Here is a 21,449-nt window from a genome sequence, read left to right as displayed (position 1 = left end):
GTTCTTTTTTTTTTTTTATTTGGTTATTACAGGGTGGAGTGAACAGTCAAATATAGAGAGATGATTACATATGCCCGAATCGATAGGAAAGGAGAGGGATTTTAAAATTTCTCCAGGACATTTTTACCTTGCGCTTTTGCATCTTCTCCCTCCAATAATTTGTTTTGACGCGGGCCAGTGAGAGTGCATGGTGAGTGAGTTTCTTCTCTAGCAAGCGCACACCTTCCACCTATCTTGGTGCATTCCTCTCTCCTGGTTCCTCTTTGTGGCTTGTTCGGAGAAAAAGTAAGAGCAAAATAGCATTCAGAAAATACAGCCAGACAGAGGAGGAAGAGGACGGGCAAAATCAGCAGGAGAAAGAAAGGGAGTCAGGGAAGGGCAGTTACACTGGCAGAGGGTAAACGTTCAGCTATGTAAATAACACGAGGACGAATAAAAGGGGCATAAGCATTAAAGGAGCGGACCAGAAGCAAGTGGAACTCTTAAATATTTTTCATGTTGTTCACACTAGAAGTGAGAGGAGGATGGATGAAAGTGAAGAGTCAAGGACATAAGAGATCGTAGCGAGAACACTTTGCTATTTACTGAGGGTAAGGTTCAGTGTACTGGCACAAGGCTGTGAGATGCAATGGATGCATCCCAGAATATTAAAGGAGGTACTTACTGAATCCCTCCCAGCTCTGTGCTGCTCCACCAGGAACGGAACAAAAAGGAAGCAGAAAACTACAGATTTGTTAGTTTGACATCAGCGATAGGCAGCACAATGGAAGCACTATTGAAGAACAGAATAGTACAATGCCTTGAAGTCAGTTGGTTATCGGATCATGGGAAACATGGTTTCACAACAGGAAGCTCTTGCTAAGCAAACTTAATTCATATTTTTTTTTAACGTGACCAGAGTAGTAGATTGGAGGGGGGAGAAGCAGCAGATGATGATTTTTGGATTTTTAGCCCTCCTTTCCAGATGATGCTCAGGACAGCTATCTGGATTTTACTGATACTGCTCCACATCGAAGACTGGTGAACAGGCTGGCCAGCCTGGCAATTGTAAGAAATATAAAATGGGTGAGAAGTTGATTGAGCAACAGAAATCAGAATGGTAGTTACTGGGGTGCACTCTGGTGAAGGAACAGTGACCAGCGAGGTGCCACAAGGCCTTTTAAAAGAGCTAGAAGGGAAGATCTGTCTGTTTGTAGGTTATATGAAAATCTACACATTAGACATAGTGGGGGAAAGTAACAGCACCAGATAAGGTGACTAAAATATTGGAAAAAAATGTCAAGGGATTGGCAAACAGGCTTTTAAAAAAAAATCCCCAAATCATGCATTTCAGGTGCTGAAATCCAAGAACTAAATACCATTAGAAGGGGAAGGTCTAGATGTCACCAAACAAGAAAGATACCTGGGGAGAGGGGGTCATCTCTGATCACATCAAGGAAACCATTTGGTGTGACAGCACAGCTAGGGCTAATAAAGGGAGGTATCACAGAGACTGGCCTTGTAATTTAGTAGCAATGCTGCAAGCTGCTATGCATAGGCATGAGTTTGATTGCCGTTTTCCCATGCGGCCTAATGATGCAGAAGACCATTTATGGCTGTGAAAGGTAAACAGGTACTTTAAATTGAGTTCAAAGTAGATTGGTAACTAGTGAGCTGTATGTGATGGGGGTGAAAGACTGATGTGCATGGACCTAGAGAGGGATCGGGGGGGGGGGGGGGGTGATAGCGTCTGGTGATCTGAAGGTGGCAAAGCTCTGAGACAAGGCAGTTCTATATTGAGTTGGGGTAGGTGGCTGCTTCAGATAGCAAAATTTGTGGGGGTAGCAGAAAGTGCCCCCCAAAATACCCATCCAGTGGCCGCCTCACCAGTAGGAAGACCTGTGCCACAGCACCAGTTGAAGATGTACTAGTGGGGTTTCGATATATCACCAGCAAGAAGAGGCTGTGCAAGACGGCGCTATTTAATGATGCACTGACAGGATGTCCACCCCCACCCCCCGCCAGCGAGAAGAGTCCCCATGCAACTGTGGTAACACACTGGTGGGGTTCCTGCCAACGAGAAGAGGCCTCGCATGGCAGCCCTTGACCAGCGGTGGGCCCCGTACTGACATGCCAGCACCCGGCCAGCAAGAAGCAGCAGAAGATGATGACCTGATGGGGAGGCGTGAGTCATATGATGGGTTGTGACTGAAAGGTAAGGGAAGGGGGTTGGCAGGGTGTGAGTGATGGGAAGGGAGGGTAGCTGAAGAAAGGGAAGAAGTGAGTGGCTAAGAGAAGGGAAGAGGGGTAAGAATGAGGGAAGGGATGGAGATTTAATAGGGTAAGTGAATGAAGGGTAGCGTGTCGAAGGGGTGAGTGGAGTTGAGGGAAGGAAAGGAGGTGAGAGGGAAAGGGATGAGTGACTGAAGGGAAAGATGTGAATGACTAAGAGGGCAGGGAAGGGGGTTAGTGAAAGGGAAGTTAATAGGAATTGAGTGAATGCTGAAAGGTAAATCATAGGGGAGGAAGAGTGAAGAAGTAGAAGAGGGGAGTGAGAAGAAAAGGGCATTGAAGAGTGTGTGTGTGTTTTAGAGAGGGGAAAGTTTGTGTTCCCTCTTCCCTTGCCCCTCTACGTCCCCTCTGCTAATCTACGACAATCTCAAAATGACGAAATCAAAGGTTCACAAGTATGGAGAAGGGGAAATGTTTTATTCTTCTTAGTTTTGTTGTTTGATATTTCTGCTGATTTGAAATATTTAATTGAATTTTGGGAAATGTTTAACTTTTTTTCATCTTTATTCTTAATTTTTAGATGTTGCTATGTTCATCATTTGATTTGAAATATTTTTATTAGTATGTTTTACTAGTATGTTTAATGATTTATATTTCTTGATTTTGTTTTATATTTGTTGATTTTTCTGTATTTGCATTATTGTATATGAATCTGGCTTGAAGTGGTTTCTAGTTCAGTTTTTGTGTGCACCTTTATACTTTATGGTCGTTTTATCTGGTGAAGGTCTATCTGTGTTCTGCATGTGTGCCTGAGGTGAGGTATTCTGCTTGCGTTTACTTTCTGTGTAGGTATCTGTAACAGTCTGGCATGTTTTATTTCCTAATAGGAAGTGTATTGGTGTTTTAGGGCCTGGTATAATATTTGCAGTGTTGCCTTTTTCATAGTTAGGGTTGTTACTGTTTGAGTACTGGCATTTAGTGCTGTTTTGGGATAGGAGGTTTATTTATTTATTTGAAATTTATAAACCGCCTATGAACATTCCTAGGTGGTTTACATTTTACCATTCATAATACAAACAAAGTAAGACTATATTAAACACATCACAAAAAAAAAAGGGAACATACAATAAATTAACAAAACTATATTGTAATTCCATTTACTGATGGCTTTCGGAGGGCCAGCGTGCTTTACAATAGGCCTAATACCATGTGAGTTCCAAGTGTCTTTTTTGCAGGGTTTTCCAGTTGACCACAGCAGTGCGTATAAATAATAATATACATATTCGTGTAAGTGATATTTTTATCTGAGAAGGCTGTACTTTGAATGTCATTTTTCATGTTAAACCTCCCCTTTTGGATTGGGGAAGTGGTTAATAAGAAATTGTAAAATAAATGCATATTTTTTTAATTGTGTGTGTGGGGAGGGTAGCTGGGGGAGTTGGCACAAGATTGCTTGGGGCACCTTGCATCAGCCTTGGAAAAAAGAGTGTGCCACACCCAGGACTCCCACCATTCACTCATCTCTCAGATCCCCAGGGGACAGATGCTAGGGAAGAGTGGGAGCAGGTGGTAGGGGTTGCACCTCCTCTAGAAATATTATCACGGAAACACTGTGTGTCACTTCTTGGGGAACCCTGATCCTTGTCTTCCCCTCTGCCCTAGCCTCCTCCAGTAATTTGACCTGTGCTGCGCCTTTTGGAGGAAGAGTGCCATCTCATCCCTAGCCTCAGGCAGCAGATTGTCTTGAGCCACCCTTGCTTGCCAGCCTCATAAACTGGACATCTAATTTACAGATGAAATTTAATGTGGACAAGTGCAAGCATATAGGGGGAAAAAAAATCCTAATTATAGGTATACAATGCAGGGTTCCCTATTAGGAGTCACTGCCAACCAGGAAAATGATCTTAATATCATTGTGGATAATATGTTAAAATTGTCAACTCAGTGGTCAAAAAAGCAAAGAGAATGTTAAGAATTATTTGGAAAAGAATGGAGAACAACTTTGAGAATATCGTAATGCCTCTGAATAGATCTATGCAACCAGACCTTGAGCATTATCTTCAGTTCTGGTCAGCTCATTCTTAAACAAGATAAAGCAGGTACAGAGAAGGATGATAGAAATGATGAAAGAGCAGATGGAATGGCTCCCTTATGAAGAAAGGTTAAAAAGGTTAGGGCTGTTTGCAGAAGAGACAGTTAAGAAGGGATGGGATAGAGGTTTATAAAATCATTTATTGGGGCGGAACAAATAAATAGGAAACGGTTATTTACTCGTTCAGTTTGTACAAGGACTAGGAGCCACTCCATGGAACTAACAGCAGAATTAAAACATATGCAGAAAAGTATTTTTTCACTCAACATATCATTAAACTATGGAATTTGTTGCTGGAGGATATAAACAAGACCTCTAGCATATATGAGTTTTAAAAGCGTATGGACAAGTTCCTGGAAGAAAAGTCCATAAACAGTTTTAGGCAGGTATAGTTGGAGAAGGTCAGCTTTTTGGGATCTGCCAGGTGCTTCCTAGAAATCTGGATTGACCACTGTCAAAGACAGGATGTTGGGCTAGATGGACTCTTGGTCCGATTCAGAATGGCACTTCTTACGGTCTTATGTTAAGGAAAGCCATGGGATTCAAGTAGTGCCTTGTCTACAACAGGAAAATATCTATCATTGACCTTAACAAGGAATATATGTATTGCTTAGAAACTAACATTGATATTAAACACTATTTAATATACTGTAATATTTCACCTATAGTCATAAAAAGTATGAAGATTTGGGCTCCAAGATATTTTTCAGACTATCCTGACTGCTGTAAACATCAATATCCAAATCTTTGAAGCACTTGATATCAAAGCCTTTATAACTGAAGTCTATTACGCCATCTTTTTAACCTTCAGGATTAAAAGTGGCCACCTCTTCTTCAGCGTTCAGTTTGATGGCAGACACATTAGCAGCTTAAGGGTAGCCACTTCTTACTTACTCTCCTGCATAAGGAAGTAAGAGTAAGTGTGAGAGTGAGAACATCTGGCTTCAGCACTGGTTTATACATCAAGCGTGACGTTGGTGACTTCCTAATGATAACATTGTAGAAGCTTTCCCACCTGAGAGAGCCAGCTACGAGCATGTCCCATTGATGCTGAATGCATTAATATTGATGCCAAAAATGTCATTGCCAATAGCATCGGCGAGATCACTGGAGGGAGTGCATTAAGTAAAGCTACTGCAGAAACATTAAACTTTAAAAAAGAGTGACTACAATAAAATGAAATTAGAAAAAAAACTATAAGCAGTAATTACAAAAGTTAAAAGTTTGAATGAGGTATGGACATTGCTTAAAGATACCATAATGGAAGTCCCAGTAAAATGTATTTCACACATTAAAAATTTGTAAGGCAGACTAAATGACTGCTCGCATGGGTAAATGGTGACCTGAGAGGCAAATAACATCAACAGGACATCTTTTGGAAACTGGATGATGCTAAGCCTGGTGCCTGCTACTTTACTGAAAATAAAATGAAACAAAAATGAATGGAAAAAAAAATTGTTGTTTTTGGTTTTTCTTACACTTGTAATTGAAGTAGACAACCAGAAAACCGTGTCTACTCCCCTAAACACCAAGCCTCCCTAGTGAGAGAAACACCTTTCCAAGGCATTGACCACAGCAGATTCTTCTGCCAGGTTTTAAAGTGTTATCTTTAATGAAGAGGGGCTGAATTACAGGAGTTCCCCTGTATTTTACAATCTGCCATCTTCTTGCTACTCAAACACTAATCTTTTCACTGTCATTTTTATTGGCAGACAATCGAGAGTAATGAGTGTGTGTGGGTGTGTGTGTTATTACGCAGGAGCCATAGTGGGTCTAGGGGAGGAGTTGGTCTTCATGTGAGCTGTGACCTCCTCATACTGTATACAGTATGGACTAAGACAGTGCTGTATGGGGACAGTGGCAGTAACATTTCTCCACATGCTGAGCAGCAGGAACCTTTCATGTACAGATGGAGAAAAGGCAAACAGCCCAGGTAAGTGACCTCTAACCTGGCAGTCTTTGGAGCTGGAGGATGATGGAGGGGAAGCATCCCAAACTGGTCTATGTGTCTCCAACTCCCTTCATTAGTAACTGAAAACCCTAAAATGGTATCAGGGTCTAATTTCTCTCTCATTAACCTTTTATTTGTCTTTGGGTGCTGTAATTAGAAGTGATTTTGAGTCCTTGTGTTAGGGATGCTGCACCAAAATTCAAACGAGTCAAAAATAGTATAAAAAGTGAACTTGAGCTAAGTGCAGTAAGAATCAACTTCTCGTCTTTTTTTTTTTTATCTGCTAGCACTGAGCATTTCCTTCCTACTGAAACCAACTCGGCGGCGGCAGCAGCTGCTCTGTGTGTCTCAGCCCTGCAACGAACAAAACTAGACAAATGAAAACTTAATGTACCAGGTCCCCAGCATTGGATCACAAGCCTTTTAACTTCATAATTCAGGCCTCAAGAGGCAGGGTATGACTGTGACCCCAAAATTATACGAATAAATTTAAAACAACAAAGGGTAAAGTGGACTGTTTTAAGGCGAAAGGGCCAGATTTTTCTCGCTCGTCCTACCATTACCCACTGATGAAATGGGCTAGAGGTAAATTACCGATTAGCTTTCTTAATTAAGCACGTTAACTGACTAACTACATTACATATGTAAATTTCAAATCAAAACCAAATCATACAAATCCAGGACAATGAGAATTTGAATTCTTAGTTCACCTTTAGGGTACCCAGATTTATGAGAGGCACTATTTAAATTGTATTTACATATTTATTTAACTTATTTGGATTTTTTTTCTCACCTTATTCAAAACAGTATTGCTCAAGGTGTGTTACAACTAAAAACGTGTAATACAACTGTGTGTATATATATATATATATATATACACACACACACACACACACACACAAAATGCCACCACTACAAGCATAAATCACATCATAAATAAGTTACTTTAAAAATTCACAAATCCTAGCCACTGCTTCACAGTAGGATAGACCTGGGTTGCTGTAGGCCATGGTCACAGTGATGTTTTGGAGTATCTCTGATTGTATTGCCCTACAACCCCTTCTTTGATGACCCTTTTTAAGGGAGAATCATGAGCATCTAGCAACAGGTTTTTGAAAGAGTATTCCTAGTCTCTTAGGCAATGGTGTGAGTCACAGCTCTGGATATAATCCAGATAGATGTCTGCTGATCTTAATATTGCATTTTATTATTTTATGATTTGGTCCAATTTATTTTATCTTGTATTCTTCATTTTATGTCTTTTATCTATTGTTTGGTTATGCACTATTGTACCCATTGTAAACTTTTGTGATAGTCTTTTTTTTTTTTTAATTTTTATTTATAGAATTTTTAACCTTCCATACAGGTAAACTTATGAGAAAAAAATACAATGGATTATGCAGTTTACAATCTTTAAACAAATAAATATTTAAGAAACAGTATTACTACATTATAGTTAAAGTGAGTTAACTGCAACATTTTTCCATGTAATATTAATGAAACGCAAGACAACTCCTATCTTGAGCGATCAAAGAAATTTAGAAATCTTATCTGTTGTAATATTGGAAATAGAGACATTAGTGGCATTTATCATTTTCAAACTGTAATTCAAGATATACCTTGATTTGGACTTACCAAGGAACCTGAGTTTAAAAAAATTTGTAACTGATCAGGTTCAAAAAATACATTCTTAACCCCTTGTTTATTCACTATACATTGGCATGGGAACCTAAGACTAAACTTGGCTCCCATGCCGATAACTTCATTTTACAATGAAAGAAATCTTTTCCTACGTTCCTGAGTGGAACGTGTAACATCTGGAAAACCCCATATGGACTGTCCCAAAAAAGGTATCTTTCTATTGCGGAAAAAAGCTTTTAATATCATTTCTCTGTCTTGTGCAAAAACACATTGTATAAACATAGTTCCTCTTTTAGTAGGTTTTATTTCCCCTGATGTTTCTAAGAATTGTGTCAGATCCAAGTCTAAATTAGGCACTTGATCAGTTGATGTTATAGAAACAGTTTTTGTCATATAAATTTTTGCCAATGTAGGCATCAATTCTTTAGGAATTTTTAATACTTCCATCAAGTATTTTTTGAACATTTCTAAAGGAGAAATCTTTTCAAATAAAGGAAAATTAAGTATACGAAGGTTCAAATATCTAATTGAATTTTCAATATTCTCTAGCTTTCTTTGCTGAATTGTGTCAGACTTAATCAGTTGTACTTGATTAGTTTGTAAAGTAGAAACCTTTTGTTCTAATTGAGCTATATTTTGCGTGTTTGTGGAAATACTTAATTCCATGGGGTGAATTTTCCCTGCCAAACTAGAGGTGACATCAACAAGAGAAGATACTGACTTTTCTAAAACCATTATTGCAGTCCATATGGAGTCCATGGTAATTTCAGTAGGTTTAGGAATAGCTGGGCGCAATATAGTAAACTCAGTTCGTTGGGTATCCACAAGATTACTTGATTCCCTTGATGTTGAAATTTTCTCTCTAGGAGTAGAGGCTATGATTTCAGGGGAAGTCGATACTTCGTTCCCCCGCATAATGCCCTCCGTGAACCCAGCAGCTCCGGGATAGAGTCGCTTATGACTAGAGAAACTTCTCTGTCATTTGTTTGTCTTTCTGGTGTTATTAATACTCCTGAGGGAAAAGGGGGGGTAGACGGCGCTCCGGGACTTAAGCTGACTTGTGTGTCCGGCGAACAATCCACACGCTCCTCTGGATTGAACGCCAAGGACTGCCGCGCAGTTATCGAAGCCACTGCTGGAAGCATGAAACCTTCAATCGTAGGTTGCAAGGTAACTGGGGTCTGGGGTCCAACCCCCAACTCCCTAATCCTTGCTTTCCTTTTCGAGTGTGGCATATGTTTTCTAAACTTATTTATTTCAAGGTTTCTACCTTCCCAGAGTCTCTTAAATCCAATAGCTGCTTATAGGAGTTGTCTAATGAGGGTACTCAGAGAGGAACAGAGAGAGAGAGTTTTTTGGTTAAGAATAGTACTTACGATTGGTGGAAAACTGAAAAACGTTTGCCGAATCTCAGGCAAAGCCGTGCGCCCCTTTGGCGCGCGTGGCTTCGGCAGCGCGCCGGCGGCAGCTGCGCACCACAGAAAGGGGCGGTTTTAAGGCCTACCGTCGCCTTTCTGATGACGTCAGAGGTAAGTCCAATCAGGCCGGGACGTATCCTCACCTTACAGAAGCAACAAATTTAATCAGGCCGGGACGTGTCCTCACCCTCGTAAGAGGCAAATTCCGCTGTTCAAACACCTCTCCGGGTCCTCTCTCTTCTCTCCTTCCCCCGAAGAAGTTACAGAAAGGGGCGGTTTTAAGGCCTACCGTCGCCTTTCTGATGACGTCAGAGGTAAGTCCAATCAGGCCGGGACGTATCCTCACCTTGCAGAAGCAACAAATTTAATCAGGCCGGGATGTGTCCTCACCCTCGTAAGAGGCAAATTCCGCTGTTCAAACACCTCTCCGGGTCCTCTCTCCTCTCTCCTTCCCCCGAAGAAGTTACAGAAAGGGGCGTTTTTAAGGCCTACCGTCGCCTTTCTAATGACGTCAGAGGTAAGTCCAATCAGGCCGGGACGTATCCTCACCTTGCAGAAGCAACAAATTTAATCAGGCCGGGACGTGTCCTCACCCTCGTAAGAGGCAAATTCCGCTGTTCAAACACCTCTCCGGGTCCTCTCTCCTCTCTCCTTCCCCCCGTGATAGTCTTTTCAGACAACAGTATATACATATTTTTTAAATAAATAATAGTGTGGAAATGTCTTATGCCATGGGTCAAAAGGGGTGAGGATAGCGCAAAAAAAGAACAGGAAGCTGCACGGCTCTCAAAACATGGCATGAAAGAGAGAAAAAAATATTATGAATCATACTGAAGTGAGATGATCATTTCATAAAGTAATATGAGTATTGTTCCATAATGCCATAATGATTCAACTCAAGATAGTCATTCGTAGCCATAAAGCTTTTGACACCATACAAGATATAAACCAATTTCAATACTATTTTACTTCCACAAAGGAAAGGATTTGGTAACAACCAACTATTGTGCATTGGCCTAAGAGTGACCTCACTTGCCAGGGCGTACCATACAGCTAGTACCCTCGTCAAACACTTAGGCCTTAACTGTTACGAACACAAAACAGCATAAGAGGCAAAGAGACATACTTTGCTTTCATGTAGAAAATTAATTCAAATCTCAGTATACTTCTTGGTTTTATACCAGCTAGTCGTAGTAATTTGAATTCGGGAAAAGTCAGGAAGTCTTTCTTTTCACAGAGAGGGTGGTGGATCCCTGGAATGCCCTCCCAGGACTTCAAAAAGTTACAGGATTAACACAGAGGATCCCTTTTGCACAAAGTGAAGGGATAGCATAAGCACAACCTGTTGACGCCACAAGCCATGCAGGAAACCTGAATGGCGTGGCAGTTAAGACCTAATTTGAGTGGTTTGGCTGTATTGGGCTTTCAAGAAGGCTTTGGGGTAACCTGCATGTGGTTAAAAGCCATAATTGGACAATGGCTTTACTCGTTTTGGTGTCTGAATTATTAGAAAACCTGGAAAAAACAAAACAAAACATGGAAAGAGACCTAGATAGATGTTAGATTTCGTATTGGTCTTATATGAATTACAGAGATAGACGCCAAGGCCTGAAGTGGCCTACCAGTGGAGATCAGCACTTTAACAGATTTTGGGCTGCTTGGGATGAATGTGGAGGGCAGTGGTTGGGAAAAAGTTGAAAGGTCACGTGAAAGACAAGCTGGGGGGAAGGGAAATGGACATTGAGTTACATATGATAATTCATATGCTTATATATCCCAAGTGGAATTATCTGAACTGGGCAAACTGGATGGGCCAAATTGGCTTTTCTGCATCGACAAGCAGGGCTGAATTAGCCATGAGATGTGGGTGACATCACCCAACAATGCCAAAAGAACCTTTTTCTCTAGCTCAGTAAAGTTTTACCACTGATCCTGCATGACAGTTCCTGCATATGCACTGACTCTTGAGCCTCTTAGTGTTTTTTTTGTTCAAGCTTCCGCACGGATGTGTATTCTTTTTTATTCTTTCTCTGTTTGTTTTTGCGGTCTGTTTTTCGTTTTTTTTCTATTTGCCTTGCTACCTCAGCAGCCCCTCAACAGAACATTTCAGTGTTACCCAAAGGAGAAAGAGAATGTCTGGTTCCAAGAAGGCCACACACCGTGGCTTCAAGGACTGTAGGTGGCCTTAAAATATCCATCACAGATGGCTACATCTGCTACAGATGCCTGGGACCTGACCACAACTCCACCAACTGCTATGATTGTGGGAGGATGTCATTTAGACCCAGCTGGTCAGGAGCTGGAGCCATTCCTTCTCAGGCTCCCTCCTGCCTGAGTTAAGCAAGGGTTCCTCAAGCAGGTGCCCCTGACTATGGTACTGGGCTCCAGATCCACTGTAACCCTAGGGTTGAGCAAGGCATGGAAGCACCAGGCACAAGAGCTGGTATGTTCCAGGGTGCACTCTGAGCCTCATCCCCTTCTTAGGACTCGTTAATACTAAAGAAGCGCCAGTTGCAGTCAACATTCCTGTGGTCCTTGGAGCTGTTAACATGACAGCCCTTGGCACAGGCAACACAAGTCTGTAGAGCAGCCAATGCCATCAATGCCAATGGTAACCCAAATTCCAAAGGGCTCTGAGGGGGATTCTTCTCAGGTGCTCTCTTCTTTTTTGGCACTTTTATTACTGTCTTCTGTTTCCTTCAATCACTGGGATTTATAGTCAGTTTCACCAATTCAAACCTCATCCATACCCAGAGAAACAAACTCATTGGGACATGGATAGAGCCACTACAGGAGAAAATGTAATTGGAAATGGCAGTCTACAAGCACTGGTCCAGAACCTGCTACAGCAAGATCACGTCGCAGACCGAGCAGTTCTGGTAGTCCTCGGCCACATGGCAATTCATGCGGCAAAGAGTCCCACAGCATAGGAACGGCCATTGAGAATGCTCGCTCTCTGGTGCCAATCAGACATACTTGCCACACAGACGGCATGTCCACGAGGCCTCACTAGGGTGGGATTATATATTCGCAATAGAGTATTAGTCCAGGGAACAGTATGTAAGGATACATTGTAAACCAATGCCACTATCTTATAGTTTATCTTTCACTGGACAGGAAGCCAGTAGAGGTCAAATAAAACAGGTGTTATGTGATCTCTTATACTGGGACCAGAAATCATTTGCACAGCTTCATTTTGCAGCAACTGCAATGCTTTTAATGTATTCATTGGCAGGCCCTCGTAAACTGAGTTACAATAATTTAATGTTGGTAATATAATGGCCTAGAAGACAAAACGAAAATCAGATGGTTGCAAGAATGGTTTGAGACCATAAACAACAGATACATTTATCAGACTAAAATCAACATCAAAATCAGACCTTATAAATACATTTTGGTAAATATCGTAAATAGCCATGTATAGTCGATGTCGTGGATAGGTGGAGGACATCTTTTGGGCCACAAAAGTAAGAAAATTGCTGTGACCCCATGGATAAGTCTAAGGTAAAACCTAGAGGGTTTATGACTCTCCCCGGTGATTCACTCCTCTCTCTCTCCCCACTGCCTATCCCTGGTGGTTTACTCCTTTCCTTCCTCCCCCATGGATATCTACAAGTCAGTGCTAGTTTCCTCCTCCCCCCTCCCCCCCATAATTATTCTGACGATAATCCCCTGTCCTCCCTCCCCAATATCAAAAACCAAAACCAGCCCCAACCAATCAAAGCCCACCACCCTTCTCAACCCCCCCAGACTCACCAAAGTCCCTAGTGGTCCAGCGGGGCCCCAGGCACAATCTGCTCCCAGGCTATCGGCGGCCCTTTGCCCTTACCATGTGATGGGGCTACTGGTGCCATTGGCCAGTCCCTGTCACATGGAACAATGGAAGGCACTTACCATGTGACGGGCCAGTCAATGGCACCAGTAGCCCCTGTAACATAGTAATGGCAAAGGGCCCCCGGTGCCATTTTGATTGCTGACAGCCAAGGGCCCAGAAGCGGGAGATCACACCCAGGCCCCCCACTGGACCACCAAGAACTTCGGTGAGTCTGGGGGGCTTCGGGAGGGAGGCAGGGATTGAATAGGGAGAGCAGCTATGGGGGGAGGGAGGGATTTACTGGTAGCTGATGGCCCGGGAGTAAGAGATCACCCTTGGGCCCCCTGCTGGACCACCACAGACTTTTGGTGAGTTTGGGGGGGGGGGGGTCAGGATGGTGGGGGGCTTTGCACAACACGCATATAGTATGCCTGTATAAGTCGAGCCAGCTAATTTTTGCCAATGTTTTGGCATGAATTTCTCAACTTATACACAAGTATATACAGTAACCAGGTTTTTCCATCGATAAGTAGGGCTGACTTCACCATGATCTGTGGGTGACGTCATCTGATGGCACTGAACAAATCTATAGGAGTTTCCCCGTGGGCATTGCCTCAGGGCCTCCTCAGTTTGTTTTTGTCCATGCTTTGCACAGAGGGTCCTTCTGTCTCTCCTCAAGTTTTTCTAAAATCTTAAAATTTTTCAACCGGCGCTGTTTCCAGTAACTCGCAACAGCACATTTAAAAGTCTTTAGGCTTTATATAAGCAAAAGAAAAGTTTTGAGGTGTTGCCTCGAACCTTCACAAACAAGGCCACTATGAAAATTATCAGCGACTTCAAATCATGTTCCTGTGACCAAATCATGTCTATAATAGATGGCCATGAACAATGTTACATCTGTCTGGATCCAGATCATGTCCCTGTGTTCTCAACGATCTCAAGCCATGAAGATTGTGAGCCTCCGACCTGAAAGCATGAGTAGGTCTACTTCCAGAAGTCACCACTCTTCTTGGAGCCAACATAGTACATCTTTGCCTGCAGCTTTGTCTCACCATGATGACCCAGACTAGACAACCCCAGGTGCGTTGAATCCTAAACATCCTCATTCAACCAGTCAGACTGCTTATTAAGGCTAAGCAATGAGACTCATTGATGCACTCTGTGTATCTGTACCAGTAATGTCAAAGAAGAAAAAATTACATGACACAACATCAGGCAAAGATTGTGCCCTCCAAGAGGACATACTCCATGGAAGACAGCAAAGCCATCAATGTTCAGTAAGCAAACTTGCTTTTTGAGATGTTTCCAAAACTTCTGATATTCTTTTTAAAATCACAAAGACAAAGAAAAGAGTTCCATAAGGAAGGAACAAAAAAGGTAAATACCATTACATGAGTATGTTAGAACAAGAACATAAGAACATGCCATACTGGGTCAGACCAAGGGTCCATCAAGCCCAGCATCCTGTTTCCAACAGTGGCCAATCCAGGCCATAAGAACCTGGCAAGTACCCAAAAACTAAGTCTATCCCATGTTACTGTTGCCAGTAATAGCAGTGGCTATTTTCTAAGTCAACTTAATTAATAGCAGGTAATGGACTTCTCCTCCAATAACTTATCCAATCCTTTTTTAAACACAGCTAATACTAACTGCATTAACCACATCCCCTGGCAACAAATTCCAGAGTTTAATTGTGCATTGAGTAAAAAAGAACTTTCTCCAAAACAATTTCTTTTGGTGAGGGGAGTTTTAATAATTCAAGCTGAGAGGACCAGAGACAACTAGTAGATTGGTATGGAGTGTTTAAATTGAAAAGATAAGATGGCGTATGAAATAAAGCTCTAAAAGTTAAAGAATCTTGAATATGAGAGAAAATGGGAAGCCAGTTACGTTTCTGAAGATGGGTAGTCACGTGGTGATACATATGTTTATCAATGATGAGTTTGGCAGCAATATTTTGCACTAATTGAAGTTAATGAATTGAATGGGAAGTCAGACCATGGAAAAGAGCATTACAGCAATCGATGCAACTAAAGGTCCATCAACACAACATCCTGTTTCCAACAGTGGCCAATCCAGGCTTTAAGTACCTCGTAAGTACCCAAAAACTAAGTCTATCCCATGTTACTGATGCTAGTAATAGCAGTGGCTATTTTCTAAGTCAACTTAATAGCAGGTAATGGACTTCTCCTCCAAGAACGTATCCAAACTGTTTTTAAAGCCAGCTATACTAACTGCACTAATCATATCCCCTGGCAACAAATTCCAGAGTTTAATTGTGCATTGAGTGAAAAAGAACTTTCTCCAATTAGTTTTAAATGTGCCTCATGCTAACTTCAGAGAGTGCCCCCTAGTCCTTCTATTATCCAAAAGAGTAAATAACTGATTCACATTTACCCATTCTAGACCTCTCATGATTTTAAACACCTCTATCATATCCCCCCTCAGCTGTCTCTTCTCCAAGCTGAAAAGTCCTAACCTCTTTAGTCTTTCCTCATAGGGGAGCTGTTCCATTCCCCTTATCATTTTAGTCGCCTTCTCTGTACCTTCTCCATCGCAACTATATATTTTTTGAGATGCAACGACCAGAATTATGCACAGTATTCAAGGTGCGGTCTCACCATGGAGCGATACAGAGGCATTATGACATTTTCCGTTTTATTCACCATTCCCTTTCTAATAATTCCCAACATTCTGTTTGCTTTTTTGACTGCCGCAGCACACTGAACCGATGATTTCAATATATTATCCACCATGATGCCTAGATCTCTTTCCTGGATGGTAGCTCCTTATATGGAACCTAACATCGTGTAACTATAGCATGGGTTATTTTTCCCTATATGCATCACCTTGTACTTATCCACATTAAATTTCATCTGCCGTTTGGATGCTCAATTTTCCAGTCTCACAAGGTCCTCCTGCAATTTATCACAATCTGCTTGTGATTTAATTACTCTGAAAAATTTTGTATTATCTGCAAATTTGATTACCTCACTCGTCATATTCCGTTCCAGATCATTTATAAATATATTGAAAAGCACGGGTCCTAGTACAGATCCCTGAGACACTCCACTACCCACCCCCCTCCACTGAGAAAATTGTCCATTTAATCCTACTCTCTATTTCCTGTCTTTTAACCAGTTTTTAATCCACGAAAGGACATCGCCACCTATCCCATGACTTTTTACTTTTCCTAGAAGCCTCTCATGAGGAACTTTGTGAAATGCCTTCTGAAAATCCAAATACACTACATCTATCGGTTTACCTTTATCCACATGTTTATTAACTCCTTCAAAAAAGTGAAGCAGATTTGTGAGGCAAGACTTGCCTTGGGTAAAGCCATGCTGACTTTGTTCCATTAAACCATGTCTTTCTATATGTTCTGTGATTTTGATGTTTAGAACACTTTCCACTATTTTTCCTGGCACTGAAGTCAGGCTAAATGGTTTGTAGTTTCCTGGATCACTCCTGGAGCCCTTTTTAAATATTGGGGTTACATTAGCCACCCTCCAGACTTCAGGTACAATGGATAATTTTAATGATAAGTTACAAATTTTTACTAATAGGTCTGAAATTTCATTTTTTAGTTTCTTCAGTTTGTCAATCAGGCCTACCACATCTTCTAGGTTCACCATGATTTGGTTCAGTCCTTCTGAATCATTACCCATGAAAACCTTCTCCGGAACGGGTATCTCCCCAACCTTCTCTTCAGTAAACACCGAAGCAAAGAAATCATTTAATCTTTCCGCGATGGCCTTATCTTCTCTAAGTGCCCCTTTAACCCCTCGATCATCTAACGGTCCAACTGACTCCCTCACGGGCTTTCTGCTTCGGATATATTTTAAAAAGATTTTACTGTGAGTTTTTGCCTCTACAGCCAACTTCTTTTCAAATTCTCTCTTAGCCTGTCTTATCAATGTCTTACATTTAACTTGCCAACGCTTATGCATTATCCTATTTTCTTCTGTTGGATCCTTCTTCCAATTTTTTAATGAAGATCTTTTGGCTAAAATATCCTCTTGCACCTCACCTTTTAACCATGCCGGTAATCGTTTTGCCTTCCTTCCACCTTTCTTAATGTGTGGAATACATCTGGACTGTGCTTCTAGGATGGTATTTTTCCAAATGGAGAAAGGTCTTTAGTGGAATGCCCCGAGGGATCTGTATCAGAACCTGCACTATTTAGCATAATTCATAAATGATCTGGAAAAGAGAATCGCAAGTGAGGTGACCAAATTTGCAGATGACACAAAATTGTTTTGAGTCGTTAAAACAGCAATGAATTGTGAGGAACTGTAGAAGGACCTTGTGAGACTAGGAGACTGGGCATCTAAATGGAAGATGCAGAGGTCACGTGATGCGGTGAGCCGGACAAGTCGTGCTCGTTTCAGCTCCAGGTGCTGCTCCCCCCAATAGCGGAAATTAAAGCGGACACAGAAGCTAAGTCCAGGAGAACAACTTCCAGCTGCAACAGATCAGTGAGTTAAAAAGAAGACATGACCTCAAAACCAGTCAAAAAAGACAAAATAAAAAGCACAGAGCAAGAGCCCAAGATGGCCGACCAGCGCGGCGGACGAACGGTGACTCGACTCACTGAATCGGTACTACAGGGGCTTGAGATTAAATTCGTTGGTATAAATGAAAATTTTCAGGCCCTTAAAGAATCGCTAGGTGATATTGGGAAGCGCATAGACATAGCGGAGGGGAGATTATCCGCAGTAGAAGAGGACATGATGGCGGTTACCATGCGGGTGTCAAGCCCTCGAAACCGCGCTTCAAACGGCGAAAATTAAACTAGAGGAGCTTGAGAACAGAGCTCGGTGTAATAATCTGAAATTTCTTGGACTTCCAGAAAGCATCAGCGATGGAGAGCTTAAGGCACTACTTGAAGAATGGCTGCCGAAAGCACTTAGCCTCCCGAGCTTAGAAGGCAAACTAACTGTGGAAAGAGCTCACCGCCTCGGCCCACGGCGAGATTCAGACCGCAGACCACGCCTAGTCATAGCAAGATTCCTGGACTGGACACAAAAATCACTGATACTAGCTGCTTTCAAGAAGCAAAGGGAGCTTAAATTCCAAGAAAATAAAATAATTCTATTCCAAGATTTTTCAGCGGCGGTGGCGGCAAAACACAAGCTCTTTTCCCCCACCTGCACAAATCTTGTCAACAAAAATATCCAGTTTAATCTCCAATTTCCAGCAACTCTGCGCATTTGGAAAGATGGGAAAGTTTTCTCATTTGATGCACCGGACCAAGCAGCGGGCTAGCTCAAGAACCTAGCTGATCAGAACTGATAAATACCCAAAGGGAACAAGATAATATATTCCAAAGTTGGTATGATTAAGGCTGGAACACTGGTGAGCAACCAGGCAGGTATACCAGTGTAAATAGCCTAGAAGACTGATATCTATGCTATTGGGAGTTTCCCCAATGTTATTGTTTCAGCTAATACAGGTTATAAGTTGCATATATAATATTGCATATATAATGTTCTCAAACTGGCTATACTTAGATGGGGGAGCAGCGCCCGAGCGCATATATTCACCGACCTCTAGCCCCGGTTCTTAGGGGCCTTCCAAATCCTTAGTGTTAAGGAGGGGAATTACTTAAGTCTCTTTCTTTTTTTTTTTTTTTTTTCTTCAGGGGAAAAGAGTTGTACTGTATGCAGGGGGGAGGAGGGAAGTTAGAGGGGATTGTTCTTAAACAAAACCACCATAGCGGAGTGATAATAAAAGGGGTTCTAGGAAGCTATCCATGTTCGCAGAATCTATGTTTATTCTTGACAAAAGTTCAGGAAGGAAAGCAGCTGGGAGTCCAGGCTGGGAGACTCTCCAGCGGGCCAAGATACAGATTGACATGCTGGAATGAGTACTTCTGGTACATGGGATAGGAAGCTTGTGATTTAGTTCTTGGCATGTGGGAGGGCTTGGAACTCCAATCAAACAACAAAAGGTATTAAGTGCACTAAATAGACAAAAAACGGACATAGTTGGGCTGCAAGAAACACACTTATCCGAGCTTGAGAGTAAAAAACTCAGACAAGGATGGGTTGGTCAGTGTTTCTATGCTCCGGCAATGGGACGTAAAGCCGGCTTGGCGATATTAATCCATAAAAATTTTCATTTTGAATTGGCAAAGCAAATCTCAGATGATGAAGGCCGAATCCTAATTATTCAAGGTAGGCTACAAGGGTGTGAGATTACCATCTGTACAGTATATGCTCCGAATGTATACTCACACCTTTTTTTTCAAAAATTGGTGGGATTACTGCTTCCTGCACAGAAGGGTCCCCTTATCCTACTTGGGGATTTTAATTGTGTACATGAACTTGGCTTAGACAAATCTCATTCAAATCTACACATGATGGATAACCAGGGCAAAGGGATTGCTTACCTATGTGCGGAACTACATCTTTTGGATATTTGGCACACCCTACATCCTACAGAAAGGGACTATACACATGTATCAAGGGCGCATGCAACCCTGTCAAGAATTGATTATATTCTTATCTCAGAATCACTGTTCCCGGGGGAGCAAAGAGAAGGGAGGAGGGGTTTGCTTACCCTCTGTGTCTGCCGGTAAAATCGCCGAGAGAAAAAGCTGAAGCAGGAAGAAATTGCCTACTCTTCCTGGGTTCCTGAACCGGCCAATCAGTGGAGGAGCCCTGACCACGTGACCCGGACCCTCAGCTGAGTGACACCAGCTGAGGAACACTGCCGATATAAAATCAGCGGCAGAGCAGCGCCCCGCAGCCGCGTCGCCTAAGTCGCGCGCGCCGAAGGGGCGCGCGGCTTGGACCGGCTTAGACTGGGGGAGACCGGGAGCCGGCTAGAATTTTTGTGTATCATCTTCAATGGGTAAGAAACGGAAGGCAAAGATCATCATTACCTCCTCCCCATTGCAGCAACAACGTATAGGCCCCATGGATCAACACGTCGTGAGGGGCAGTGACGTGTTGGAAACGCCAAAAGAGGACAGTTTGGGAGGTATGTCGTTAATCTCCCTTAGTCCTGGCGCAGGACATTTAACCCCACCACAGCCAAAGCCTTTTACATCTCCTGTAACATCCAATGAACTGGTAGGGGCAGCCCAGGGAGGTGCAGAAATTGAAATTCAAATGGCACCTCCTCGGGCCGAGAATGGAAGTATTCTTTATTTTGGTGTGCAATTATTACCTCCAGTTCATTTAGATAGTAATATTTGTTCGATGGTAGTACCCGACAATGTTACTATGGCTGACCTTGGTAGAATGATAATGAGATTAGATAATAATGTTATAAAAATGAATGAATCATTGATGACTGCTATTAATACTAATAGGAAGTTAATTGATGATCAAGTGAAAATTGTAGAAAAACATGAGAAAGATATTCAGAGTTTAACTAATAAGATCCAGTTAACTCAGAATTCTGAAAATGTATTTATACGAGATAGTATTACAATGCATAAGGAAGTAGAGTATATAGAAAACTTGTTGCGCTCTAAGAATATGAGAATTATAAATTTTCCAATCACTCAGCTGATGTCCCCTTGGGAAATGTTTAAAAAATTTCTCAAGGAGATATTGTTATATCAAGATGAGGAAATACCCAAAGTTTCAAAAATTTATTACCTAGAGAAAAAGGCCCCCAGAGTCACTGGTGAGCAGACTGGTATTGGGGAAATCCCATCTTCAGTGGGGGTGTCGACCTTCTTAGAGGAGTCAATCGACATCATTAATAAAAGAGCAACTCTCTTTATATCATTTATAGCCGAGCAGGATAAAGAAAATATATTTAAGAAGTTTTTTAGATTAAGGAATATGTTATTTTGTGGGCACAAGTTACAAATATTTCCAGATGTGGCTAGGGCCACACAAGCAAGAAGAAAATACTTTCTTTCATTAAAAATGCGGGTACTTGCAACAGGTGCCACATTCTTTTTGAAATTTCTGTGCCTATGCATAGTTAACTATCAAGGTAATAAATATGGTTTTGTGGATCCTACACATTTAGAAACATTTTTACTAGATAAAAGTCAACCTGAGGTATAGAGGGAATAATGTCCAGAAAAATAATCAATCTCCCTTCTCTTTAAATTATTTTGTATATACATATTAGAACAAATTGGTAGAATACCTTTTGTTATTATATGTAAGATTGCTTAAATATTTGAATGGTATAGATCTCCCCCAATTATGGGATATGTACTCAATGCAAATAATGATTTAATATGGGTTTTTGTAAAGTAGTTGTGTTATGTTGAAGTACACATTTTCTAATTTTCATGATGTATATAATTGTGAAAATTCAATAAAAATTAAATTAAAAAAAAAAAAAAAA

The 21,449-nt window shown here is 41.6% G+C and overlaps 1 protein-coding gene across 1 annotated transcript in view; it reads left to right on the top strand.

Annotated features, from left to right (window-relative positions):
- Positions 1-6,094: 6,094 nt before the first annotated feature.
- LOC115090470 (ETS domain-containing protein Elk-3-like) overlaps positions 6,095-21,449 on the top strand; it is a 64,201-nt gene continuing 48,846 nt past the window's right edge. Inside the window, exon 1 of the mRNA XM_029599603.1 lies at positions 6,095-6,236. The gene's annotated coding sequence lies outside the window, so the exon portion shown is untranslated. The remainder of the gene's footprint in view (positions 6,237-21,449) is intronic.

This window comes from Rhinatrema bivittatum, chromosome 4 (assembly GCF_901001135.1).
Source record: "Rhinatrema bivittatum chromosome 4, aRhiBiv1.1, whole genome shotgun sequence".
Classification (NCBI taxonomy): Eukaryota; Metazoa; Chordata; class Amphibia; order Gymnophiona; family Rhinatrematidae; genus Rhinatrema; species Rhinatrema bivittatum.
Note: the sequence above shows the minus strand (reverse complement) of the source record. Positions and strands in the feature narration are given on the sequence as shown.